The sequence below is a fragment of the Amblyomma maculatum genome, chromosome 2 (genome assembly GCF_055883805.1).
Source record: "Amblyomma maculatum isolate TAMU_Amacu chromosome 2, ASM5588380v1, whole genome shotgun sequence".
In the NCBI taxonomy this organism is placed as follows: Eukaryota; Metazoa; Arthropoda; class Arachnida; order Ixodida; family Ixodidae; genus Amblyomma; species Amblyomma maculatum.
Genome location: NC_139345.1, coordinates 75,469,894 through 75,493,273, shown reverse-complemented (window position 1 = coordinate 75,493,273; position 23,380 = coordinate 75,469,894). Strand labels below are relative to the sequence as shown.

Genomic DNA, 23,380 nt, shown 5'->3' with positions numbered 1-23,380 from the left:
CAAGGTCATGGCAACGAAGATGAGTTACCTTGGGAGGCAATACGCAAATAGACCTTACTCACTAAAAACAACGAGCAACTAAATGTATTTATATCGCAGTCACCAAGCCCACTTAATCTGCCAAAACAGGCTTAAAAAGGATATCCCACAAATCGGCTCGGAACTAGATGCTCCTATAAACGTCAAGAATGTTCCATGATAGCGCTAAATGTACTACCTAGCACAACGGTTGAACTGCAGTAAGCTGCTGAAAAATGTTGCAGGCTTGAGCCCAACCAGAAATGGAAATGGGATGCGGACCAATTGTCTGAGCACAACGCCCAACATTAAGGACACGCTGCATCCTGTAAAATGAACTCGGCCCCCAATATAGATTCGAACACAGGCCGAAGCAGCGAGATGAGCTTCGCTGGTTACTGCGTTAGACCGCTGCGCCACCTAGTTTTTCCTTCTTCTTTATTGCCTGCTCAAGTAACAACACAAAGATATAAGTCAATATGTGCAATGCATCTGTGCCACGAAAGAATACATGGTTGTATTAAAATTTCCTCAGGTGTGCCAGAACATCAAGAATTCTCACCTACTCAAAGGGTTCGCTTTGGGATCGATACGCCACTCTAATAAACAAAACACTTTAATGAATTTATCACCCGCCGAACGCACGTTGACATCTGCGTGACCAACAGCCATCATCGTCTTCCACAAGCTGTGAAGGCAAAGAATCATAAACATACCCAATAGTATGCCCCCTATCACATTCAACAAGGAGGTATCGAATTCCATACGGGGTTGTTGGAAGCCCTTATTTTATACGCTGTAAAATATCCCAATGAAAGATGAGCTCCCAACGGTCAATGAAGGCATGTCAACTGTTTTAGCTGTCTTTATCATCTTCATCTCCTCTGACGAACTCGCTATAATGACCATAATTAGACCTTCTTCTAAAGCACCCATAAAATACTTAGCTAAACATGATAATGTGGGGCAAAGCAAAGCTCAATGAAGCAAAACTAAGCTAAAAGAGTGCTAGCTACGGCTTATGCATGTATATCCATGCTTAGCCAAGCTAAGACGCCGCTAAATCTTTTGGTTCATTTTCCAAGGCAATAAATCATTGCATGCCTCCAGGATTGAGGGATTTCACCCTCGTTCCAATACTTATTCATGAGCCCCGTAATTGCCTCTACTGATTTTGCATCTTTTATTTTTTCAATGTTTCGTCGTCATTTTTGCGCATATTTTGCCATCCAGTTGTAGCAGCTGGTAGCGTTCACATTACTACACTTGGGAAACGAGGATTCTAGCTCATGTTTTTCACCCAGCTGTTCGTTATTTTAAGCAGCGTTTCTTGAAAACCGCTATTAATACGTGGCGAATTTACTGAAAGAATGCCGGCACGTTCAGTGCAAATCGGCATGATAAGAATGCACACTCCATTGCAGGGGACCCGTGACATGTTATGAATTTTCGCAAGTCCATAAATTATAGGTTCTATAGGTAGCGAATGGATTTTTGTTTTATGGGTACTTGCTTTTCCCTCTATATCTTGGCTAGCCCATAAAGCAGGGTGAGCTGGCCTACGCGCCGCGAGTGATAAGGCATTTTGCTAAGGGATGTTTCTTCTCGTGGTCATTGTTGCTGTGCATCTCCATCAATTATCTCTTTGTGCCATCCCATAGGGCTCTTTGTTGTTTGCAGGGACATGTAGGTAATTGCCAGTTTTTTTTTCTGCTTAGTTGTCGGTTTTTAACTTTCACAAGGGCTGCAATCTGTCGCCAATTATTTACTCGACTCTCTGATCAGGTGCTCTGTAGTTTGCTTCTGTACATGAAATCATGTTGTCATAAGTATGGTATGATATGATAAGGTAAAGTATGGTGTGGTATAGTATGGTATGTTGTGGTGTGGCGTGGCATTGTATGGTATAGTGTGTACGGTATGGTTTATGTGGTATGATATCGTATGACGTGGCATGGCACGACATGGTACGCTATCGTATGGTATGGTATTGTAAAGTAAAACAAGGTATGGTATCGTAAGGTAAGGCATGTCATGGTATGGTATGGTATGGGTATGGTGTGGTATGGTACTGGGGCGCTGCGTGGCATAGGGTATGGTATGGTATGGTATGGTATGGTATGGTATGGTATGGTATGGTATGGTATGGTATGGTATGGTATGGTATGGTATGGTATGGTACGGTATGGTACAGTATAGTATGGTATGGTATGGGTATGGTGTGGTATGGTATGGTATTGGGGCGCTGCGTGGCATAGGGTATGGTATGGTATGGGTATGGTAGGGTAGGGTATGGGGCGTAGCGTGGCTTGGCATGAACGGAATGGTATGGTATGGTATGGTATGGTATGGTATGGTATGGTATGGTATGGTATGGTATGGTATGGTATGGTACGGTATGGTACAGTATAGTATGGTATGGTATGGGTATGGTGTGGTATGGTATGGTATTGGGGCGCTGCGTGGCATAGGGTATGGTATGGTATGGTATGGGTATGGTAGGGTAGGGTATGGGGCGTAGCGTGGCTTGGCATGAACGGAATGGTTGGTATGGTATGGTATAGATTGTTCAGGAAAATTTACCCCACTGCGAAGAGGCGTGGGCGCAATGAAGCAGCAGTGGCATTTTTCCTGGGGCATCTCGTGAGTTTTACCATGCTACTTGACGTCAATATGTATTCGTGCTCTTATACTTTTGCGTTCTATTACAAGCAATGGTATCGTTGACCATAAGCCGATATCGCTTGGTTTTTGGAGCAATTTGGACCGATTTTTGCACTTGATTCCTGAAGCCCTCTCTATCCGCCACAAAAATCAGTTTTCTTTCTTTTCTTTTGCAAGTCACCTAGTGGAATCATTTTAAAACAGCGAAACTATAGCTAACTTGGTCTTCCGCTAGGAACGGTGCTCCGCCTTACGTAGGAGCGATGGCGTCGCGAACATTACTACAAAAACACTCGTAGACGAGTTCAATGGCTTAGCAGCGACTGAAGATCCGGAGTATTGTTTTTGTGTGTGTGTGTGTGCGTGTGCGTGTGTGTGTGTGTGTGTGTGTGTGTGTGCGCGTGTGCGTGTGCGTGTGCGTGTGCGTGTGCGTGTGCGTGTGTGTGTGTGTGTGTGTGTGTGTGTGTGTGTGTGTGTGTGTGTGTGTGTGTGTGTGTGTGTGTGTGTGTGTGTGTGTGTGTGTGTGTGTGTGTGTGTGTGTGTGTGTGTGTGTGTGTGTGTGTGTGTGTGTGTGTGTGTGTGTGTGTGTGTGTGTGTGTAAAATGGCTGGACGATCTAATACAAACTTCAGATGCCTATGAAGAGAGGAGCGGCATAAACAAAATATCCCCTAAAACATTTTAACTGAAACCATGAAAACGACCTACCTTAATATAGATTTTCAGAGGAGTGAGATGTCGCACATGACTTCCAAACTTGTAAGCAATGTGGGGCCCTGCGCCACATATCACATATCTGTAAGGCCCGTGCCGCACCGCGCATTCGAAGGCCGCGCCACTTCCCAATGCTCCCTGCGCGGTGCCTGTTTCCCTCTCCCCGCTCGTTCGGGGATAAACGGTCCCGCGCGAGGGGGCTTTAAAGGAAGGCACGCGCCGCCGTCTAGCTCTCTCTTCGTTCCTGCTTCTTCGGTCCTGGCGCTTCTCCTCGGAGACGACCCGCAGCGCCCCGGACGACGACCCCTCACTGCCTTGGACGACCCCCTGTGAGAATAAAGATGTTTTTTTACACGGCCCGCTGTGTATTTGTCGTGCGCATCCCTCGGACAGAGGAATCGCCCACAGTAATCAGGAAAAAGAGATGAAAAAAAATTAGTTGTGGTTTCGCTCTGGTTAACCCTAGTTGAATTGCGAATGCAACATCGGAAGCTTTTTCGGCCTGCTACATTATTCCCCTATCACGCCCTATCGGTGTAAGGTGCTACATTGGGGACACCTAAGCTCATCCTTTAAGGGTACGACGCGAGAGCGTAAGCTCCCAGCCCACATATAAAGCCACGCTTCGACCAAGCCGTATGGACGTGCCTGCGTGTCGTAGGGGTAACGAGAATGCAAACGGTTCTGGCAGGCTAATTCTGATATCATCCTCCGATATGAAAGGATCGACCCGAGTTGGCAGCTCCTGCCCATTGCAGCGCCGGCTCGGGGGCCACGGACACGGCACACAGCGACGAGCGGTTAGACCTGGCGTAGTATTGCTATCGCAATAAAATCAGTGGCGATCAGTGTATTTATCTATTTTTGTTCATTTTTATTACCTCGAAAGCCCTAGAGGTTGGAGTTTTGCACACAGGGTGGGATTCACGGGATCAACAGAAAAACTGTCCAGTGGTGGTTTTAAAGTCAAGTACATTAGAATGAAAGATAGTGTCAGCGGAGAGATCGTTCCACGCGATGGCTCGATCCCCTTGCAAAAAAAAAAAGAAAAAAAAAAGAAAAAGAGGAGGAGGAGGAGGAGGAGGAGGAGGAGGAGGAGGAGGAGGAGGAGGAGGAGGAGGAGGAGGAGGAGGAGGAGGAGGAGGAGGAGGAGGAGGAGGAGGAGGAGGAGGAGCTGAGATGCATTGTCGTTCGGGTATGTGGCGGATGAACGGCCAAGGTGTGACAGGTGCGACTGTAAGTCCAGTGAACTGGCGTAATGTGTGCAATGCAAGACGACACGGCATGATAAAATGTATGAAGTGTATGAATATTTTACGGTGCATTTTAGTATTTGGGACTAGCTTTAACATTTAAATTATATACTCTTGTATCGCGAGAGTAGCCGGAGAAAATAAAATCTATAGCAGCCCGATTTTGAGTTGATTCAATGAAAAATATGAGGTTTTGATGATGCGAGCCCCACCATGCGGAGTCGTACTCTGGTTTGGACCGGAAAGAAGTTACATAAGCTAGTTGTTTTTCTCAAGAACGTGCATGACCTTTATTTGTGTTGAAGGAAGCTAAAGACGTGATTAGAGTCATTAGTAACATTTGATTTGAGAAAGCCATGTAAGGTCGATAGAAATCGTAACGTCTAGGCATTTCAATGAGTAGGATACAGAAGATTTGGTAGTTTGTTTAGAAAGCAGCTATGCAAAGAATAATTGTGCCGTCTGTTGAAGGTAATTAGTGATATGTTGGTAACATTAAGAGTCAAAACAAATGTAAGCATCATTTCTCGACTTTTGTCGAAATATTCGGAACAGCAAAATCCATAGGGTTACAAATGAGACGGTGAAAGATGCAATAGTCGGCAAACAGGCAGTCATATGAGATGCAGCTGGGTCGGTTGACATATGCGATGAAAAGAAAAGAACCATGCGTGGTACATCATGGCACAGCGGAGACAACAGGGATGAATCTGAAAGAGTAATAGTTAGCAAGAACAAACTAGAAGCGGTTGTAAGAGAACCTTTGATCGAAATAAATACAGAAGTCTTAAATTTATTCTTCAAATATTTTGTTATTGCTGCTAGTGGGGAACCTCATCAAAAGATTTATTTTTTTTTTTTTACATCTGAAAAGAGTGCATCAGTGGGAATAATTAGGCCTACGTTAGAACTAATGTAGTTAGAAAAGCCGCATTAAAAGTCTTTCTTAAAAGCCGTGCTGATTATGGTCGAAAATATTGATGGATGTTAGGAAGTTAACAACATGGGAGTAAATAACGTGTTTCATAATTTTTACCACGTATAGGTGTGAGATAAATGATGCGATAGGTTATACTTGATCCTTGCATAATTATGAAATGGAACTAGATTGCCCAATTTCCACTTTTGGGTGACCATGTCAGGTGCGCTAGAATTAGGCTAGGTGCATGTTTACTGTTTTCAGAACCTTTGAATTGATGACGCCAATTCCTGTAGACGATGAGAGCTTCATGGAATCAATAATTTTGCGATGCCATGATGTGTAAACATAATGCCTGTTTGTCATATTCGTATAATCTGAAATGGAAAGGAATGCAAGCTTACTGTGTGACCGCTGACGGCGTCTCAATAAATAGTTCACGGAAGAAAGACTATTGTGATGCTATGTTAATATTAGATTAAGTATCAACGCACATGCTGCTTCTACAGTCTGCAAATTTACAATATAATATAATCTAGATGTTACATGGTTACAGCGCGAGAGACGGGACAAGAGAGGTTTTGTCCTCCTCTCTTGTCCTTTCTTTCTCGCTGTAACTAGGAAGTTCGTCACCAACTCGCCCAACAACTTGCTTTCTAAATTTTAGACGTGTGGAATAATTATGTCTTTTGAGAGTTCTGCGAGATCGGACTAATTAATAGACAAAACATTTAGTCTCCAAACACCAGGATGGGAAGGTTCAGAAATTGTGAAATCATTGTAGGTCATTGTAAAACTTGGAAACAAAAGCCTTTGCTCGGTCTAGGGCGCTAACAAACTCCGAGGATTAAGTGCGGATGTGCGGATTTGCGGCAAGACATGTAATGAAAAGAATTTCTAGCTGTGACTTTATTGGGATACGGCTGCGCAGCAAATTGAGATGATCACCTATGAAGACGCCATCTGATATATCCGGCTGATGCGGTCGCACCTAAAGATATCGAGATAAAGATAGCAGGTTTCAACATCACAGTCGTTAAGGTTTCGGAAAATACTGTTAGGTTAGTGTCGGATGTGCTGATAAGGCTGCATGTGCGCCACACGTCCACAGAACACATTTCTGATATTAGTGAAAAGGAATAATACCATGTGGCAGCAGTTTCCAAGGTGCGCAGTGATGAAGGTTGCTATGCTTATGTTCAAATGCAATTTATAGGTGCTTTCACCAACGTTTAGTATATATGGAGACGGGATTTATACCAACCTAGTGAAAAATGCGGCGCTTGAAGCAGCGGCCGTGACGCGGCGACGAGAACCCATTCTCGAGACATGTTCAAAGGTTCTGATGACAAGCGGCACTGACGCTAAATAGGTTCGATTCCTTGATTAAGCTTGATCAGCTGCCTACCTGGTAGAAAACGCGAGAAGCTGGGCGAGTTGGTAAGTATTCATGCTAAACGAGCGCGAAAGAACCAACACGGAAGTGCTGTCTTCTCTTCCGTGTTTGTTCTTTCGCACTTGTTTAGCATGAATACCTGGTAGAGCTTGGAATCCGGAAATAGTTTCTGCAGTGGTATGCGGGTTTCCACGACACCAATTACACTGACGGCGCAGGACATTCACAAGTTCATAAGCAGGAAAGAGGCCAGAAGCATTGTTAATGTATGTATAAAGATTTATACCACCCACCCCCTGTCTAACGCCTTCTTTGTGATTCATGAAGGAATGTAAAATAAATATATAACCAGGATATGCACAAAAGCGACGGGGTCCCAGCGAAGGCGTGACCTAGCTAATGTGCTGCTGAACTCACTGAATGGCGCGGTGGAAATGCGGCAGCAATTTGCAGTTTTCATTTGCAGTTTTATGGGCAGTTTTGCTTTTCATGGCAATCCATGCTACCGCATCAAAACGTGCAGTGTACGTTTTGTTACCTTTTCTCTGTGGTTGATTTCTGCTATCTCATTATTTACTTATTTTTCGCCTTCTCGCGCTTGCAGGGAGCTGTTTGCAGAGTGCGCACATTAAATAGATGTAACAATGAGCAGGCAAAAGATTACAACATTTCAGCAGAGGTGTCTGTCCTGACGATAACTACTGGCAGCTGCAGCTGACAACGTAGCGGAGCTCATGCCTGCTTTCAGGTTTGAACACTTGGCTACGCCCCCTCCCCATCTACAGTAAGATGGATGGCGGTAGCTGTCTATAATAGTAGCTTAGCTGCTCATCTGTTAAGGAAGCAGTTATGACTACGTTTTATTGTCTTCAAACTAGAAAATACTGGTCCTTGTACGCACTAGGCATAGATCAGATTCCAGGCGGTTCTTCAAGTGAGCTCTTATCAGACATCGGATGCTGTCGTCTACAATGCCTGGCGATGCGTTGACATAGCCCGGAAATAAATGTGCGGCGCGTTCGGGGGCAAATGTTTGAGACGTGCGTTTATTCCTCCGACGGTAGCATTGGACGGTGGGTTCTTTATTGACAGTATATATGCGGCCCGAGGCACTTCGTGCAAATAACCTCTAGGCCAAGGATGGGCGCGTGCATGACGGATCGCGCTCTGGGGATGCTTGTAAGCGTATGCCCCGCCTTCCCGTCTTTCTTCGCCAGCTGCGTATGGCAGGAGGGACTACTCCGCACGAGGTAACACGCACTCGGTTGCACAGCTGGAACAATAACAACAACAAAAAGTCATTCCCAAAGGAAACGGCTGTTCTGCATTGTTAAACTCACATGACTGGAATACCGCTACTCGTTTAGGCGCTGCTCTCTGCTCGCAACCGAGCTAGTGACATGCGTTTCGAAAGTTGTTCTGCTCGTTTCAGCCTGTTCCGACACGCCGCAAACACCGAAAAGTGTGCACGGTAAAGACAGAACGGAGCGTGAACAACAACGCCAGCCGGCCACGCTTTCAAACCAGTCGGCGGACAGTTTTTCTTTGCCTACCTGGCTCGCGTGACGCGAAGAACAATTGTTCGGAGCCGGAAAAGAAAATGTGTGGATGTTTGAGCAGACGAGTGGTAGGGTCGTCTGTCGCCGCGGCTTCAGTTTAGCCCCCGCCTGAGACGAGTCAAGCCGAGGTTCATTCTCGTGCAGACGATACGCGTGCGTCGCTGACTCCACGACAGCTGCGCACAGCGTACCTGACATTTTCGCACGTGGTGGCGGCGCTTCGACGGCTGTATTTCCGCGGTTGTTTCGTTCCCACCTGCTCTTTACCAGATGCAGCCGGTTAGAGCTGCTCTGCGCACACTTTGCACACACTGACTTTATACAAGAAGTTAAATATTTCTCGAAGGAATGCCGTGCTTCGTCATGAGAAGCTCGACATATGTCGGAATCATTGTCAGTCACGCTCAATCCACGTCACGGGCGCGCCCACAGTTTCATCGGACCGCTCCTTGGTGACGGCGCGTTGAGTGCGTGATCCTATTGTGGGCCAGGAAGGTCAGTGGCCCCAGTACTGGAAGTTGGACTTTTTTCGGCGCTTGTTGGCCGTGCTATTTAAGCACTTAGATGTACAACGTAGTTGCTCATACATGAGACACGTTAATGTTATTCCCCATCCTCCACTTTGGTACAGCACTTCTTTCTCGTTTTCAAGATCTCAGTATCAAAGTTTATGTTATTTATAACTAACCGCGACCACAGACAGATTGCCCTAAGCTTTCTGCAGTTCACGTTGGCTTCGCGATCGCGTTGCCGTAAGTGCGCGATCGAAAGTGTGGAATGTATTCATATACTGTGACGACAACCGTTGTAGACTATACTCTTTTTTTAGTATAGTAAAGAGACGAGAGATAGGTGTATTTTTCTGTGCACAGTTAACGGCCGAGGTTAACTATGGCATTCTCCATTTTATTCACGACATTTTGTTCAGGTAAGAATTTCAGCTGACATAATGTTACGTTTGCGTACGATTACGTGTTATATACACGTCACGTGCGTATATGTCCCGTTGGAATACTGTAGTACTATATATGAAAAATATTAAACTGTATCTACTTCAGCTGCTGCATAATTGCAATAAAAAGAATTTCATTCAAAGCCAGCTTTATTTTACGAAGACAGTGATTCTTCCTGCACACCACAGGCTTGTATTCTCCGCTACGGCGAAAAATAATTGATAGGTTAGTAAATCTTTCGCTAAATCAGAACAACTGATGACTAGTCATGCCGGAAAAGAAATAATGAATCTTAAATAAGAGCCAGTTTCACCGCACATGGTTATATTTGTTTATCTCACTGTCACTCATATAATGTCATATCCAGAATGGTTTAAGGGAACGACCTGTTTTTGTGCGCGTGTTTTTTTATTTATTTATTTTTTTTTGTTCCTGTCGGCAGCTCCTTTTCTGCATCCTCTCCCGGATACATGTGCTGAGCTTATCACTTAATCACTTACCCCTTAATTTATTCCGCTGTTATCCCACGCATACTCATTAGCCTACAGCCGTAACTATAGCTACTCTCTGTGATAGATGGAAAGTCCCGATTTAAGTACACCTTATGAAAACATACCTGCGTGGTCTGGGGGTAGCGTTTGACTCGGTATAAAATGATGCTAGAAGGTTTCATTCCCATCTTACCTTCCCATTTAGCAGGTGATATTCAAGTGGACAGCTCCTGCTAACTAACACCTGCCTAGAGGCATGCCCTTGATTTTTCACTTGCACCGCTGACAAGGTTGATGCCGGATCTGCTGGAGAACTTGAGGTTTAACGCTGTTGAATTAAATCAGGCCACTATGCTTGCTTCTTGCCCTTGCACTGCGGTTTGTTATCCGGCCTCAGACCTCTGAACCCTCTCTTTAGGCTGAAGGGAATCATCGAATCAACGAACTTGTTTTGCAATGTCCTGTTAAGTTCATGTTCGAATTAATGTATAGTTGGGTCTTTTTTGCTAGTGCTTGTCATAACTTTAAATTATCAGGTAATAAGATTTTGAGCAGTTTTGCTTTGCTAAAATCATTTGTTTGTCATTTTAATTTATTTTGTATTGCTTCCCATTGTGTTTAACTATGTTTCTTTTTTTCATGCTGCTTACTGTATCTTACATCTGGAAAAAGTCGATCCGAATGTAGATTTGCTCCTTTTATCCTTCTTTATCGCTTGAACAAACCTATGATTTATTTTATTTTTATTTTTTTCTTCGCATGCTTGAGTGATGTACTCTTGACGAATATTAATTTTTCTTCTTTTACTCCTCGTAATTCTTTGTTACTTACCCCGAGTATGTGTTCTCTGCTCCTGACGTTTGCCATTGAGGGAGTATGTAAGGCCCCAGTCAAGCTGTATCCACGGCTTTTTGCCTTACCTCCTCCATCATATTTGATGGAAATCACCAGTAAAAAAAAATATATAAATAAATCTTGTGGAATGCCTCAAGGCTGTAGGTAAGGACCCATTCTTTTTACAATTTATATCGGTGACATAGTCAGAATAAGCGACCAGGCATTTTTTGTAGTCTGCGCTGATGACACCAATTTCTTTCTTCAGTCATAGGACGTTAGTAAATTATCATTCTTAGGTAAAATTGATTTTAATAAACTGTTCGAACGGGGCAATGTTAATTCATTGGAAATAAATACGAAAAAAAAAACAAGGCTGTCCTATTTTGACCTGTGCAAAAGCTTTTAGATCACAGTCTTAATTTAAAATTAGGCAATAAAAAATAGATACAGTACAGGAAGTGAAACCATTAGGTATACTATTCAATGAATGCTTAATTTGCGGTGCAAATGTAACATTTGTGCTTCGCATCTTGGTGAAGGCCTGTGGCAGTTTTTGTAGAGTTCGTTATTATGTTCCACCTAGGATTAAACTGACGTTATATAAGGCCTTATTTTCACAACACGTCTATTACGGTAGCCTTGTTTAGGCAACAACTTCAAAGACTAACATGCACAGCTAGGCTGTTCTTCATGCAAAAAAAAGGCAATCTGTCACGCCGGAGGCTCACTTCATGGTGGCCATACAACTGAGCTTTTTTCAACTTATAACATACTCGCTGTTCTGCCCCTATATAAATTTAACCTATGTATTAAGTATCAAACTCGCTAATAAAATCTAATACACGCTTTCTCTCGCTGTGCAATCTAATTCAATATTTGGAAGTTCCCTACAGCATGAGAAACAATAGTGCTTGGCTAGTCTCCTTTTCACGTACGAATAACGGTTTCAATAGACTAGAAAATCGCTTGCCGGTATTATTAAACCGACTTGACAACACAGACGCAGATGAAAACCCGCACTCGCTAGATATTTTAGAAGCCTAACAGTATAATGTGACAGATTTGGGATGGGCATTCCAGCATGCAGTTAGAGAAAACGTTCCGTGTAAATGCATTTGTTTATGTTTCTGGTCTTGTTTGTGAAGCATGCATAAGTCGAATAGATTTCCTGTGCATGGTGTATAGATTTTGGACGTATATGTGCTTATTTGCATAAATGCTTGAGCGTTATGTGCATGTACTACTGCTGATATTTTTGCATTGTAGTGCAGATCCCTATGCATAAAATGAACATTTACGACCTGTAAATAGAGCTTGTTTAATATAATATGTATTAACATTAATAGAAACATTGATTACACTTACAGTTCTTAATATTTCAACTATATGCATTTCTATAACTATTCACTTTTGTATGATTCTTTACCGCTGTACGCTACCATCAAAGTGGCAAGGGCCTTAGTCAATCCACTTACATAGCAGCTTTTAGTCCTTTTCCTCGCATTTTTTTCTGTATCGGGAGGAACACGGAATGAAGTGGATCTGAATGTGAGTGTGAATCTTCCTCATACTTCCAGATCTCAGGAGTTACAGCCTCACCATAGAAACACCGGTAGCGAACCCGATGGACTATAAATAGTCGCGCGCTAAAACCCCCTTTTCCCTCTCGAATCTGACCCGCTACTCCTAAACCACTCATGCACGTTTTTATTCGTTGGTTAGAGCGAGGCTTTATACCTATAGGTGGAGTAGTATTTCCTATAACGTGGTAGTTTACATTAGCATGCTAATGACTACGTGTGAGATAACAGAAGCATAGATTGAAACGTTAGTGATTAAACTAGTATAAATGTACATGTACGCAAACAAGAATCCTGAAGGAGAGCCGTGGAAGGTCGCTATTATGATGTCGCGTCATACCCTTAAAGGCGGAGGGGGCCGTAAGCATACTCCCAATTTTGCGACGGCTGTACTCCCAATAAGTTCGTATTGTCTCTCGTACCAGCTGTGCCTCTTCTACGTGGACATACACATAATCGGAGTAACCGATGTCTAATTTCGCTACCCACCAGCGAACCCGACTAAGCAAAGAAATACGTCCTCCCCTTATCGAGACCACATTTCGCGAACAGCGCAGCCAGACGCGTGCGTCTTCTATATTCATACGGCTTCCGCGAGAGTAAAGGCCATCCTTTTCCAAGGCTCCCGGGCTGTCAAACGTGTCAGCACCCGTGCAGTCTTACGCTCGTTATGCATTAGCCTCGCTACGCGAAGACGACTACCGAGGGAGGGCGGTTGTGACGCAGCAGCGTATTTACAGTGGTAAGAAGGCCCGAACATCTGCGCGTGCTGCCTCTGTACTCATCCTAAAAAAACAAAAAGTTATATATATCGTGTCGAGCCATCAGCCATTCGCCCCGCTTGGTTGGAGCCTGGACTCGGAGTGAGCGAAAGGGACGGAGAAGAAAAAACAATTAACTTTCTTCCTCGTAATTGCGTCGCCCGCTATCCTTGGGGGTTGGCCGTGAAAGTCGGTGGTGGGGAGGGATCGCGAGACCTCGTGCGTACGCAGTGAGCCCTCGCGAGTATAGGCCTCCTTGTAACGAAGCTACAAGGAATACTCAAAGAACACGCATAACGCTTGTCGTCCGCTTTAAACAGGCGAACGGATCGCAGGCTTCAATATCGGCGGCAGCAGACGGAAAAGGTCGCAGCGGGACCCTTGGAAAGTTTTGACGTATACTTGTACTTCTCAGAGGCTTGAAATCGCCTTATATGCGAGCTTATGCGGTATTTTGTGTGTATGCGTGAAGGCTTGGCACGCAAACATCACGACGATGAAAGAAAAAAAAAAAACAGGTTTGTTCGAACGCGCAAAGGCAGATGCGCGCTAAAAACAGTGGGAAGCCAATCTCTTGCCTTGAATCATCCGCCCGTTAACTAGACGTCGAGGCCACCCTGGTGCTTAAGACACTTCTGAACTCAATGTCACGTACAGCGCTTTGGATGTATTCGTGTATCGAAGCCGTTATTATATAAGCCTCGTTGAAGTTTTTCGTACCAACTCATCGGCGAATAACAGCCTGGTTGGGATTGACATGGTTCGCTGGTCATTAATCAACTTTCTGAATGCCATTTCATGAATTAAATTAGCAACGTCTATTTTAGGACACCTAATTTTAATTATTGCTCCCTTAATCAGTCTGCATACCCACCGAAATGACTCAGTGGTTAGGACGCTCCACTGTTGAATATAAGGACGCGGGATCGGATCCCGTTCGTGGCGGCCGTTTTTCGATGGAGGCGAAAAGCAAGGCGCCCGTGTGCTGTGCGATGTCAGTGCACTCTAAAGAAAGCCCCTGTTGGTAGAAATTTCCGGGGCCTTCCACTACGACGTCCCTCATACCCTGAGTCGCTTTGGGACGTTAAACCCATAAACCACACTTAATCAGTCTGCATGTATAGCGCAGGCACAGTCGCATTTCGTCCACTTCTTAAGTGATGCTGACACTGCCGAAATTTGCTAGTTTTGCTTGCACTATAAAAGCTCGAAGCAGAGCTGGAATAAGAATATAAGGGAAAATGACCTTGCTTTGCCACTCAGTCCAAACTTCATAGACGCGGTCAGCAGCTGACATCGCCCAATTCGTGGGCTAGGAGCGTAATTAACTCAGTAATACCACTTCCTTCTTAGGGGCTAAATTGAAATTCCATGAGGGCGCAATGAACTAATCGTACACACCTCGTACAGAGCAATCGTCAGAACCTGAAGAGTCCAGCCTTGGTGTTGCCCAGTGTGTCACTGCGACATGTGTACTCTGTCCCGTCGCGTGGGTAGCCCGACAACCTGTGTGCAAACAACGTCGCAAGGCGCCCCGACTCAAACGAGCACGAACACGACAGCCAACAACGAGCCTGCCACCGGCGAAGGAGACAGGAGCGGGGTGCGGTCGTGAAGTTTACGCATTTACGTGGGCGCTCCGAGAGGGGAAAAGAAAATACGAAACACAAGTACGTCTTAATACTGTCAGCTTCGGTATTACGTTGGAGGCCGCATTGGGGAAAGAGGGCGATGTAGAAAAAGAGTGCGTGAAAGTAGCTTCCTGGCGGGTCTGCTTAACTATAAATGACAGATATGAGGCCAGTACAATCTGCACCTGGACTTATACATAATCACCTGAGCCCTAATACAGAGAGGTGTGTCTAGAGCGCACCTTGTATCATAAGTTACATATCATGACAACCGGCTATATATAATATGAATACCCGTCAGGGTGGCGCAGTGGTTAGGGCGATCGACTACTGTGCCCGATAATGCGGGATTGAATCCAGGCCTCGGCGGCCGGTTTTCGATGGAGGTGAAAAGCTAGGCGTCCGTGTGCTGTGCGATATCAGTGCATGTTAAAGAACCCCAAGTGGTCGAAACTTCCGGAGTCCCCCACTGCGGTGTCTCTCATAGCCTGAGCCGCTTTCCGTTAAACCCCATAAACCAAACCGAACCAAATAATATGAATAGTAACGCGCATGGGCAGGATGCTTGTAATTAGGTTATTCCGCGCGGATAGGATAGGATAGGAAATACGTTAGTTTCTCTAGGAGGGTCCTGTGCTAGTAGCAGAAGAGTTCCATCTGCCGCTTTCTCATAGGGTCGGTGCCCCTATTCCGGGGCTCCGCTGAGCTTCGCTGCTCGCTGGGCGTGCTGGATTAGACCTAGTTGGCAATCCAAATCGCCACTGGAGAGCCGGCTCTCCCACTGTTCCGCACTCGGGTCTTTACGAAAGCTGTCGTTAATTCTGCATTGCCACGTGATGTGGCATAACGAAGGTGTGCTACCACACCATGGGCAGGTGTCCCGATATTGTGACGGGTAAATTTTGCTTAGGATATGCAGGTTAGGGAATGTTCCTGTCTGCAGTCTTCGCCAGTACACTGCCTCTTGTTGTTTTAGATCCCGATGAGGCGGCGGATAGCGGATCCGTACCCCCTTATAGTAATTCAGAATATCTGAGTACGTAGGGCCGACTCGCTCGGGTAGATCGTCCGATTGGGAGTAAGCTCGGCTCGTGTACCCTAGAGCTACCTGATCGGCGCGTTCGTTCCCCGCTATGTCGGTGTGTCCTGGCACCCAGTAGATGTTGTGTTTGACATTTGATGGGGTCGCGCTCTGGAGGAGCCTAAGCGCGGCGCGACCTATGCGGCCGTTCATGTAGTTACGGCACGCTTCTCTAGAATCTGTAAGAATGGTAAGGGACGTGTTACTTCGATACCCGGCTACCACCGCAAGAGCAGCGGTCAGCTCCTCCCCTTCGGTTACCGTGCATTCCCTGATTGAGGCGCTAGCAAGTTCCTTTAGGTTAGAATCAATAGCTACCGCCACTGCGCTATTATTATACAACACCCGTTGCAAGAGCCCTGCATCTTTACTTCCACGAGACAAAAGTTCCGGCTAAGTCCTGGCGCTAATTATAGCGCGCCAAATGCCCTGTACCTGAAATCCCGTGGCAAAAACCCTGCGGGATATGACCGTTTTCCGTATCTCGTGAGCAGTGGCCACCTCAGCAGGTGATGTTAGCATAAAGCAAATGGCGACTAATATCTGCGCCTCAAATGCTCAAATGTCCGCCCTAATCATTATTCGGTTACTTGTTGCCGCGGCCAACGTTCTTAGATATGAGAATATCTAAGAATGTTGGTCGCGGCTAAAAATAAATATTCAAAAATGGATCTAGCCAGGGAACCATGATGCCAGTGTCGGGAAGAGAGCCCTGTTGTACGTTCCCCTTCGGGAACGTGCAAAAAAAAAAATACCCACAAAAAACGGACGCTGTTCTTTTATGTCATCGGCAGCTTCGAGATAGGTAGGTTAATTCGCTGACAGCAGTCAACCATGCATTAGTCCAGACTAAAGTCCTGATTCAGCACTTTGACAGCAATGAAAATTCTTTTCGCGGGTAAAGCTGCAGTCGACTGTTTTAATGCGGCTCCAAAGACTTGTTGAAAAAAACGAAAGAAAAATGAAGGAGAACCGCATGACTGTCAGGCATGTCCAATTATTTTTACACTTGTCTCTGCTGCACTTTTCACATGGTGTCCTAGTGCGCGAAGTGGGAAAAAATGCGATAAAATTAAATGTAACGACGTCACGTATCTACAGGACAGGCTACAGAAGGAGCGCGAACTTCAATGAATTGATCAATAAATTTTAAATTTCTTCCGTATCTAATCGTGCAAGAATACCAGAGTGTTCCTTATCACTGTAACTAGCCAATTTTCAATGATATAATATGCACAGGTGATGTGAACGTTTTTTGTTTCTTTTTTAACATGGGGAAAGCAAAACGAGACACTTTCTGCCCGGATTCTGAGACGGAGCTTGTGAGGTGGGAGCTTTCAGGCAACCCGCCAGGATAAAGCCTCTTAAGAATAGAGTAAAACAGCGCTAGGGGAGACGAAACACTTGAACGACAGACAGCCTCTTCCCTGCTAAGTCATATACCTGGTCACATGTCGTCACAAGAAGCTCGAAGAAGGGTCAATTTGTACGTCGCAGTGAACGGTAGTGCTGGAAAATACCTGCTGTCGAAGCTAAAAAAGACACATGGGACAACGTTCATGGATGTTCATTCTTTTGTAGGAGGGTTCAGTGACCCGTGACTGTGATAAGCGGATCTAGAAATAAAACTAAGGAGTGTCTTCCGCGTTCGCCTTTCCATTCACATGCTAAAAGTAAGGTGCGCTGAAAGGCCAAGTGGGGTGAAAATACGTGGATAGCTGCAAAATCAGCGGCCATATACTGAGAGGCAGTTGCAGATAACATGAACCGGCTGCTGTGGATGGGGCAGGAAGATTCGTGTCTCTGATTCTGGTGTCCAGCCTCACGTTACATAAGTGTCGTCCATTTCATGATAGTATGTATTTACCTCCACAGACAGCAAGATTCATCCGACCGTATACAGGGACACATGTCTCTAGTGAGGAGAGAAACTCACACTTCACCGCACTACATGGACATGTAAGAATATAGATGTAGTGCCCATAATACACTACTCCAGGCGAAGCAGTGGAAGGCTGCGCTGTCAAGCTAGGAATCGGAAGACCAGCTTTGACTTGTTGAACGGGCCAGCCGGGTAGCAAAGGCCGCAAGAGCCCTGGAATGAGGGTCCGACCACGGGAACGCTACAATACCTTTTGGAGTATATAAACTCTCTCTCGCTCTCTCTATTTCTCTCTCTTTACAGATAAGTGTAAAATACATTAAGAGAGTAGCGTTGGATGCGTAGTAAAAGAGAGACTGGTAGGCTCTGATGAAGGGTCTGCAGGACATATAATGCCGTGTCACGTGTCACGTGTCAGAAAGAGATCACTCCTTTCCGTCATGCAGCCTAATGGCCGCATCTGACTCCTTAATGTGTGAAACTGGAGTACTTGCTATCTAGAATGTAAAAAAAAAAATGAGGCGTTGCTCGATGAGACAAGCAAAATAATCCGTCTTCATGAATTGTTTTGGCGACTGAAAAGGACTTAGCGTGAAGTCTATCAAACGAAAAAACTAGTTTCGATTTCTTACCCGCAACATTCAAGCTGCAAAGGATATACTCCCAGCCGTAGGGTTGGAATTAAACCAGACTTCATGTCGCCGACATTTGTCCACGGAGTAAAAAGGTGCATCTACGTCTTGCTTTGCTTCGCGTAAGTCAAATGCGCAAAGGCGGTGCTTCCCTGTCGTTCTTGACCTATCCCTGCTCAATTTATCAAGGGGCTGCGTTGGCGTCCGTCAATAGCATGTACTGCTAGTACACAGAGCCCACTGTCAGCGCGGTCACCACCCACCGGCAATCCAGTGTCCTGGGCCACCGCGCTAACCGCAATAAGCGCGCGCTTCGTCTGTGACGCAATACAATGCCAGTAGCAATGCACTGTGCACCGACCATCACAGTGTTTGCCGGACGGGGCGGACCCAGCTGATCCCTTTGGGCACCGAGCTCCTCCGAAGGCCCCGTTGCCATTATGGCTTCGAGGGCCGCAACAAGCACGAGGAGCTCGCGTACTACGCGTGTATAGTCGTGCATGCAGCGCCTGCCTTCTAATTGCATCGGCTTCCAGGCGCGTTTGGCCCAATTGTCGCTGCTGCCGGTGCAGCCCGACCCGACTACTCCCGGTCACGCCGAGCTCTGACCTTGGCGATCACTTTCCTTTGACCCGCAACCACCTCTCTTTGCCGTGGGTAGGGCGAGGGGAACCGGCGGACGCACCCCTCTCCGGCGCGCCGCCCTGCCCTTGCGAGTGTGCACCCTAAGTAAGCTGCAATGGCAGGAGGGCGACAGCCGCCCCGCAGTGGACAAAATGGACAATGATGCCCGCAGGTAATACGCGCACAGAATCGCTGGACGGGGAGCTGCTGCTGACGCAGCCGTCTCTTGCCGGTGTAGAAGAAAGACTCGCCGCCCAAAGCCTGTTTATGTTAGCTGCGACAAGGCCGATATACCACTGCAGCTCTGATATAATTAGCCATGCTAATCATGATTACTTATTGAAAGTAAGCAGCCATCGTATATTCGTCCACATGTGCCGCGACGCACCAGTTTTTGATTTGGCAAGGGCGGCATTTGCCTCGAACATTCACCTTTTTGCTCCAGTAGCCAGCTCGCTCGATCCTGAAATATCTGCGAGGGACAAGAACGGCGAAAGCCACGCAAGTGACTAGCAAATAACAGCCAAGTACCGCTCAATGTCTTTATTCTAGCGTCAACCCAAGCTCTGTATTGTCAGTTCGAGGTAGGCTTCATCCAGTCCTGTTACGTTCTAATCACAGGCCGTCACGAATCTCACGGGAAGCTTCTGACTCCCGGAAGCGCTCAACGCTTGATGGCCACTCAGTCGGTGCGTTTCCGCCCAGCAATCGCATTTCTCTCTCACGGTGTTGCTGCCGCTAAATTCATCGGTCATCGACGTGATTCCAAGGTACTTATGTGGAGCGGGGAGCCCTCCTCTGTCGGGCTCGTCTGCTAACTGTCATTGTCGTGACAGCTGTAAGGACATAAGCTGCATAAATTGAAGAGGCAAACGGAGCGAAAGAGAAAAAAAAAAAAACGCCACTACCTGCAGTCTTAATCGGTTACCTTTAGAGGGCATGAAGCATGCCGTTATCTTTTTCTTTTCATAAATACGTACTACGAGTAATGGATGAGTGTAGGATTTGTTAAAAGACAGCCGACTGCGAAAAAAAAAAAAAACGTTCGTGTCGTAGCTTCTCTCTCTGATTTGCTGCAAAGTTTCTTAGGTAAGCACAAAGATGTCATTTTATTCTCAGCCATTGCATAGTGACAGAGTTGTGATGAATGATATCCGCTGTGCTGATCGGTCGTGTTGAGATTATACTAACTCATATTCTCGACAAGGTTTCGTATATTGATTTCTTTTTTGTTCCTTTTCTCAGTAGGAAAAAACAAGTTCTGAATGTTCAACGTGCACTGTGCAGTAAGCAATATGTACGATATTCGTGAACCGCCAGGCGCTGCCACAGACTACGTATATGTTTTGAAATAAAATAAAAACTGATCGAACGCTGTTACCACTATTTAAAGTGGAATGTAGCGAGAGCTGTTTACGATCTTGCAAGTAATAGGACTCAACAGGACACTTGTGGCGTCACTGTACTGCCACTCATGAGTTTCCATGCGCGACCTCGCTACATGCAACCAGTCAATGTGAAGCGTTGCAGTGACATCACTGCACGATGGCCAATCACAGGTTCGTAGTGCTACAATGCCAACGACGCCGTAGAACTGAGGAACGCACGCTCAACAGCTGTCACAGTACAATAGTTGGCGGATGCAGAGAAAACGCCAATTGTTTGTCCAAGCCTGCTCTGCTGGAAGTTGCAGGTTTGAACAGTACGGACACCATATGTGTGCGATTACACCATCGCACGCATAATAGAAAGCACGGAGCAGTGGCATAATTCTGCCGCACTCGTGGAAGTATGAGGCTTTCATCCCCAGGTAAACCTAAAAAAAAAAAAAAAATGTCAGGCAAGCGCCTGGAAGGCTTGCGACCACAGGCTTTGCAAAAAGGGGATAAAAATTTTAAGCAAGCATCTTTGGAGTTTCGAAAGTTTTGTGGATAGAAAAGTATAAAAGGTTTAACGTCACATAGCGATTGATACTCTGAGGGACGCCATAGTAGAGGGCCCCGAATAACGTCGATCACCCGTGGTTCTTCATCATGCCCTGAATTTGCATGCAGAATGCACGGGCCCCTTGCCCTTCGCCTCCGGAGCCCACAGTGGAAATCCCGCTTTTTGGGATCAGCAGTCGAACTCTCTAACCACTGAGCCACTGCGGCGGTTAATCGGCCTAATATTCTGAGAAATGCACCTGTGCTCTGGCGGATATTCGTTCTGTCTGTACATTTTAGGCTGTAGTGATTTTTACCCAGGTTTATATTCGTGCCCGTTTCGTTTCGTAGTCTCCCAATAGGCTTGTCAAACGAGACTTCATTTAGTATTCGTGATAGCCTACTATTGCAGTGATATTCTCTTTGGCTGATGCCTTGGAAACTTGGGAGGTGTCTCTGGAGTTTTCTATCTGTACCAATCTTTCCTCCATGTGTGCGACCGCCGGTTGCTTATGGGGTTTTAGCGGCAAACACTTGAAGCGCAGTTCTTCGCGGTGAGTACAGTTTTTGTCGTTGAAACTGCACACCGCCATGCCTTTACGTGCAGCTGTCGGAAGCCTTCTGCTGCTGTTCTCAAATTGCTTTTTTCTTTTCTGCTTTTACACGTTCGCACCGGCGCTTCTTGTTTACAGCCAAATGAGCCCCGTTTTGACCCTGAAATTGAAAGGCCGGGAACTGTTTGCTCGTGCACTGTAAGCGAAGGCCTACGATCGAGTCTCTACTGCGTCAGAAAATTGTCAGCACTTCGTCAGTACTACGCTGACGCGTCTGCTTGACGGCATCCCATTGAAACGTGTCTTTTGAGCTCTATAACGTCATCATCATCATCATCATCATCATCATCATCATCGTCATTAGCCTGAATATACCCACTGCAGGGCGAAGGCCTCTCCGATATTTCTCCAATTAACCCGGTTTTGTGCCAGCTGCATCCAGTTGACCGCTGCGAACTTCTTAACCTCATCCGCCCACCTTACTTTCTGCCGCCCCCTACTACGCTTTCCTTCCCTTGGAATCCAGTTTGTTACCCTAAGCGACCATCGGTTATCCTCCGATGGTCTATAGCATGGGATACTGCAATGGTGTAAGTGAAGAAATTTGCTGTCCATCAGACGGCGCTGTACCTGGCATGCAGCTTGTAGGCATGCTCGCATTCTCCTCCGCTTTGGAATGACCTATTTAATGGGGCGTTGAACCACCGGCTGGCTACAGCCGCTCAATAGAAATGCCCATTTCCACTGAGCAGCAGTAATATGGCCGACGCTGCGGTGACATTGCTTCAAAATTTGGACGACACTTATGCTCCTGTTTTCCGGATTCTCTTTTACACCGTCATTTGCGTACATAAGCTTTGCTATTCGCTTATTAACTAATCTCCTAGTTTGTGCCTCTGTTACCATTAGCAAGCAGTCGCAAGCTACCACACTACAGAAACACCCCCCGACATAGATATAAAACCCTCTTTTAGCCAAGTCGCACGAACGTGTCTACAGAGTGTCTGTCGCGGGATACAAGGAGGATGTCCCGGAATTGATCCTAATCTCGAAGGAAGTACCCGAGTTGACAGCTCCGGCTACCTCGGTCATATTTTAAGTGACCTCGTGACGCCGCACAACCCGCCGACCAGACAGTTTCCCCACACAACAGCTGCCGACTACCACTTGCCAGTGGATTATTCGTGATATTTGACTCACGCCCATAATTCTACGCTGCAACCCCGACTCCTATTAACGAGATAACGTTAAATCCGGTGTCGGTTTTGTGAGCTAATATGTCACAAGTATGGCGCTGGGAAGTGGCAGCTAACATGGACACGCACTGATTATACGCAATATTGACTGAACCTACGTTCGGCAGTAGCTGCCAACTCGGGCCTTTTCTTTCATATGGGAGGGTGATATAGACGACGCAGGCACGTTGATGCGGTTTGGTTAAAACGAGGCTTTATATGGTGGGTTCCTGCGCGCCTTCGCATCATATATCTTCGCGTCCCCTATTACTCTCTCTCTCTCTCTCTCTCTCTCTCTCTTTCTCTCTCTCTCTTTCTCTCTCTCTCTCTCTCTCTCTCTCTTTCTCTCTCTCTCTCTCTCGCTCTCTCGAGTTTTGAACCTTGGCAACTTTTAACAGGCCACACCACGTGGCACGAAAACAATTTTTTTTTTCCCACACAGTTGTGACGAAGTATGTGCGTTGCGTGCTTCATTACGGCTGGCGCGGAGTCGAGGCACGCGGATGTCTCCTTCGAGCGCCGCTTTAAAACGGCTCGCCAACGCCGCACGACGGCCTGCCCTCCGCGTGCCCCGCGGTGAACCGGCTGGCCAGCACTCTTCCCCAACGGGTGTGAACGGCGGTTCGGCCTCCCGCCAGCGGCGACGGAGGCCAGCTATGAGGAGCAAGGTCA

General features: G+C 46.2%; 1 long non-coding RNA gene across 2 annotated transcripts; it reads left to right on the top strand.

The window, feature by feature from the left end:
- The first annotated feature begins 1,566 nt into the window (after positions 1-1,566).
- Positions 1,567-20,394, top strand: LOC146199043 (uncharacterized). 2 transcript variants are annotated; one of them, XR_014705037.1, is made up of 3 exons: positions 1,567-1,704; positions 10,804-10,965; positions 20,240-20,394. It is a non-coding gene; the product is annotated as an uncharacterized LOC146199043 (long non-coding RNA). The 2 variants fall into 2 exon arrangements; XR_014705036.1 differs by having other exon boundaries at positions 1,567-1,708.
- Positions 20,395-23,380: the final 2,986 nt, after the last annotated feature.